This window comes from Bos indicus, chromosome 21 (assembly GCF_029378745.1).
Source record: "Bos indicus isolate NIAB-ARS_2022 breed Sahiwal x Tharparkar chromosome 21, NIAB-ARS_B.indTharparkar_mat_pri_1.0, whole genome shotgun sequence".
NCBI classification, from domain to species: domain Eukaryota; kingdom Metazoa; phylum Chordata; class Mammalia; order Artiodactyla; family Bovidae; genus Bos; species Bos indicus.
The window spans coordinates 50,007,541-50,012,317 of record NC_091780.1 but is presented as its reverse complement, the minus strand read 5'-3'; the positions used below and the strand labels follow the sequence as shown (position 1 = coordinate 50,012,317).

Here is a 4,777-nt window from a genome sequence, read left to right as displayed (position 1 = left end):
CTCAAATACAGGAGATCCCTTACGACATCTCTTAGTATGACGATGACCTGGGATCAAACTCAGTAAGAACCAACAACAATCCAATCCAAGCAGTGCGACTAGTGGCCTGGACCTCCAGGAGTGTAGCTTTGAGTCACTTCACCAGGCAAAGAGGGCTTCCCAGGTGGCACTAGTGGTACAGAACCTGCCTGCCAATTCAGGAGACCAAAGACACAGTTTCATCTCTGGGTTGGGAAGATCCCCTGAAGGAGGGCATGGCAACCCACTGCAGTATTCTTGCCTGGAGAATCCCCATGGACAGAGGAGCCTGGAGGGCTACAGTCCATGGGGTCGCAAAGAGTCAGACATGACTGAGTGACTAACACTATCACCCTATGACTAGTTACAGAAATGAAAACTGTAATTGTCATGAGTATTTCTGCCTTATTCTGTTATCAGTATGTTGTGTGTATATAAATATCTTTGTGTTCTCCCTTCTCTTATCCCCTTATCATGTAACTTAAAATATATTGATTGAATACTGTACTATTCAAGTGCCATCACTTTGCATCTTCATGTCTTAAGTTATGGAATATCAAAGAAAAAAGTAAATATCACCCAAGGACTTTGCATCCTCTTCTGGAGAAACAGTGAGTTTTCAGTTGTATTTAGGATAGCTATAGTATGTTATACATAAATATGACCCTGTTATTGTCTTTATTTGGAGATGAAGTACAGTTTAAGGAGATGTGTATGAATGTCAAGTTGATAAGGGATAAAGTCGTGATGTTTAATTTTTTGTGTCAGCTTGACCATGGTGTCCAGATATTTGATCAAATATTATTCTGGATGTTTCTGTGAGGGTGGTTTTTGGATGAGATGAACATTTAAATTGATTAACTTTGAATCTATAAAGTATCAATAGATTGCCCTCTTTAATGGCAGTGTCCCTCAGTTAGATGCTGTAATAGGACAGAAAATGACCTCCCTAAGCAAGAATGAATTCTGTCAGCAGACTGCCTTTGAACTTGAATTGTCACTTTCCCTGAGTCTCCAACATGCCAGCCAGTCTAACCCGTTAAGATTTTGAACTTGGCAATGTCCACCTTCACATGTGCTAATTCCTTAAATTAATCAATCCATCTCTCTCTCTCCCTGTAGACCTATGACAGAAGAGAGAGAGAAAGAATATATACACATCCAGTCTATATAAATACACACATATTCACATATCATATTGGCACTGCTTCTCTGGAGAACTCTAATCCAGATGCCTTCAAGCTCTACACACACAGTGACATAGGCATTCTGTAGGTACCAATATAAACATACATATTAGGAGTAACAAAATTGGCAGCTTAAAAGAACACACACTTATTCTGTTTCTGTGAGAACAGGTCTGGGCATGTCTCACATGTGTCCTCTGCATAGAGTCTCATCAGTTGCAATCAAGGTATTGACAGGTATAATGGTGTCATCTCAGGCTAAACTGATGAAGGATCCATTTTTGCAGAATTCAGTATTTTGTGATTGTATGGTTGAAGGCTTCAGTCTTGTTGGCTGTTGTTAACTTGTGCAAGTGGATCAATTACTAAATATACAGAGCCTATAAAAACTATAGAACTTTCAGAAACAAATTCAGTATTTTTTTGACTAATGGATAGTTTCTGTCTTCCTTCACTCTAAAAAGTCATAAACTAATTTGGTTCCGAAACCTCATTCAACCAAATATCTCCAAATTCATTTTAAGATTAGGAAGACTCACGTGTTAAAGCAGCATAAAATTTGACAAAATAGCTCTGCCATTCCCTAGTGGTATGGAAATGGAAGGAACTGTAAATTGGTATTAATGGGAGACAAGAAGGAAAGGAAACACTGTGATCAGACCTTAAAATTATTTAGTGTGCCTCAAAATACTTCCCCACTCTATATTTTAGCTAAATTGAACAATATAACAATTTAACCATCAGCTTTTGGGGGGGATCTTTTGTAATTACAATTTTAATTCAAGAAGTTAATAATATTATTTTCTGTTTTTCATCAAAATGTAATATGTGCTTTTGTCAGTCCCCTCAGCCTCTGCCACCTCCGCCCCTCTGCCAGCTCTCCGATGCCACCTCGGCCAGTGGTCCTCCGCATGAGGGAGTGAGGCGGCTAGCAGCCGGTGGTCCTGCGTGCTAGGCAATGCCATTTCCTCTCCATGGGATATGCCCGCCACACCCCTGCACTCTGAGGTGGACAGCAGATTGTGTGTTTATCAAACGTTTCCACTGCTGCATGGAGGGTACACGCATCTTCAGTGGGACTTGGAATTCCTGGAGAATTGCCTTTGTGACAGGTTGACATAATCCCTTTAAATTCCATCTCTAAGTTTTCCATATTTGCCTATATCTTGAGAGTCCCTTGGACGGCAAAGAAATCCAACCACTCCATCCTAAAGGAGATCAGCTCTGAGTGTTCATTGGAGGGACTGATGTTGAAGCCAAAACTCCAATACTTTGGCAACCTGATGCAAAGAGCTGACTCGTTTGAAAAGACCCTGATGTTGGGAAAGATTGATGGTGGGAGAAGAAGGGGAGGGCAAAGGATGAGATGGTTGGATGGCATCACCAACTCAATAGACATGAGTTTGGGTGGACTCTGGGAGTTGGTGATGGACAGAGAGGCCTGGCGTGCTGCAGTCCATGGGGAAGCAAAGAGTCGAACATGACTGAACTGACTGACTGACTAACCCTATTTGCAGTTTGTTGTGTTTCAAAAAGACATCAAGAAACCATGAACAGCTTTAGTAATGAGTTTGACTGCCATTTCTTAGATGAAGGCATTACTACCAAGGACCTTCTGGACCAAAAAAACTAATGAAGTTTCTTCTTCTGATTGATAAGCATGCCTTCTATGTTGCTGATCTGGGAGACAATCTAACCAATAGACATCAGAAATGCACAAAGAACCCAGTTCACATAGATCTATCGAGTGCTTACTAGGAGTCAGACAGTGAATCTCATCCCCTAATACATTTAGAAAAAAAAAAAAAAAAACAAGCCCTGGGGTAGCATGCAAAATAATGAATTAAGATTTTAAAGTACACTTCAAATTTTGGCTGCTTTTCTCTAAATTTAAAATTAATCTTACTCTGGCTTTTAACATCTTCCTGGTGAAGATTATTGCAGCAAGGGAGCATCATGCCTAATTACTTTAAAATGTATCTTTGTTGGAAGTATATTAACATGTATTATACCACTGCTGTCCTCAAAATGAAAATAAACATTTTACATGGTTAAAAAAATAAAGAAAGAAACATCTGAGATGGTTTAAAATTCTTCCTCGGGTCACCCCCATTTTTGCAGTCAAATGCAATGATAGTAGAACCATAGTGAAGACCTAGCTGCCAATGGGAGAAGACTTGACTGTGCCAGCAAGACTGAATTACAATTGGTGCTGTCTCGGGATGCCTCCAGTGAGGATTGTCTATGCAAATCTGTATAAACAAGTGTCTCAGATTGAGTACAATGCCAATAACAGGGTACAGATGATGACTTTTGATAGTGAAGTTGAGTTGATGAAAGCTTCCAGGGCACATCCAAAGGCCAAGTTGGTTTTGCAGATTACCACTGATAATTCCAAAGCAGTATGTCACCTCAGTGTCAAATTTGGTGCCACAGGTTTCTTTTGGAATGGGCAAAAGAGCTAGATATTGATGTCATTGTTGTCAACTTCTGTGTGGGAAGTGGCTATACTGATCCTGAGACCTTCATGCAGGTGATCTCTGATGTCTGCTGTGTCTTTGACATAGGAGCTAAGGTTGGTTTCAACATGTATCTTCTTGATATTGGTGGTGGCTTTCCTGGATCTGAGGATGTAAAGCTTAAATCTGGAGATCACCAGTGTAATCAAGCCATCATTGGACAAGTATTTTCCATCAGACTCTGGAGTGAGAATCATACCTGAGCCGGGCAGATACTATGTTGCATCAGCTTTCACACTCGCAGTTAATATCATTGCCAAAAAAAACCCTCATATTAAAGGAACAGACAGACTCTGATGATGAAGAGGAATCAAGTGAACAGTTATGTATGACATGAATGATGGAGTATATGGGTCATTTAACTGCATTCTTTAGGATCACACACACGAAGCCTCTTCTGCAGAAGAGACCCAAACCAGATGAGAAGTATTATTCATCCAGCATCTGGGGACCCATCTGTGATGGCCTGGACCACATTGTTGAGCGCTGTAACCTGCATGTGGGCAATTGGATGCTCTTTGAGAACATGGGTGCTTACACTGCCACTACTGCTTCTACCTTCAATGGATTCCAGAGACCTACCATGTACTATGTGATGCCAGGGCCAACATGGCAACTGATGAAGCAGATCCAAAACCAGGACTTCCCACCCAGAGCGGAGGAGCAGGATGTCAGCCCCCTGCACCCTGTCCTGTGCCTGAGAAAGCAGCATGAAGCAGCATTCAGCAGACTGTGCTTCCACTTGTATTAACATGTAGTTACCACTCTTGTAGCTGTTAACTGCGAGTTTAGCTTGATTTAAAGGTTTTGGGGGGGACCATTTAATTACTTAATTACTGCTAGTTCTGAGATGTCGATATGAGTAGGGTTGGCACAGGTGCACCAATGTGGAAGACTGGGAGATGGGGTCACACTTATCTGTGTTCCTGTGGAAACTGTTAGGTAGTTAGAATAGGAAAAAGGAGTCCAGAATGGCCACGGCTAAAAGACAAAAGGAAAAGCCCCTGAAAATAGAACAAAGGAAGGTCCAGGGGCCAGAGTGAAGACCTCAGG

At 41.3% G+C, this 4,777-nt stretch overlaps 1 pseudogene; it reads left to right on the top strand.

Moving 5' to 3' along the window:
- The first annotated feature begins 2,559 nt into the window (after positions 1-2,559).
- LOC109575324 (ornithine decarboxylase-like) lies at positions 2,560-4,482 on the top strand (annotated as a pseudogene).
- Positions 4,483-4,777: the final 295 nt, after the last annotated feature.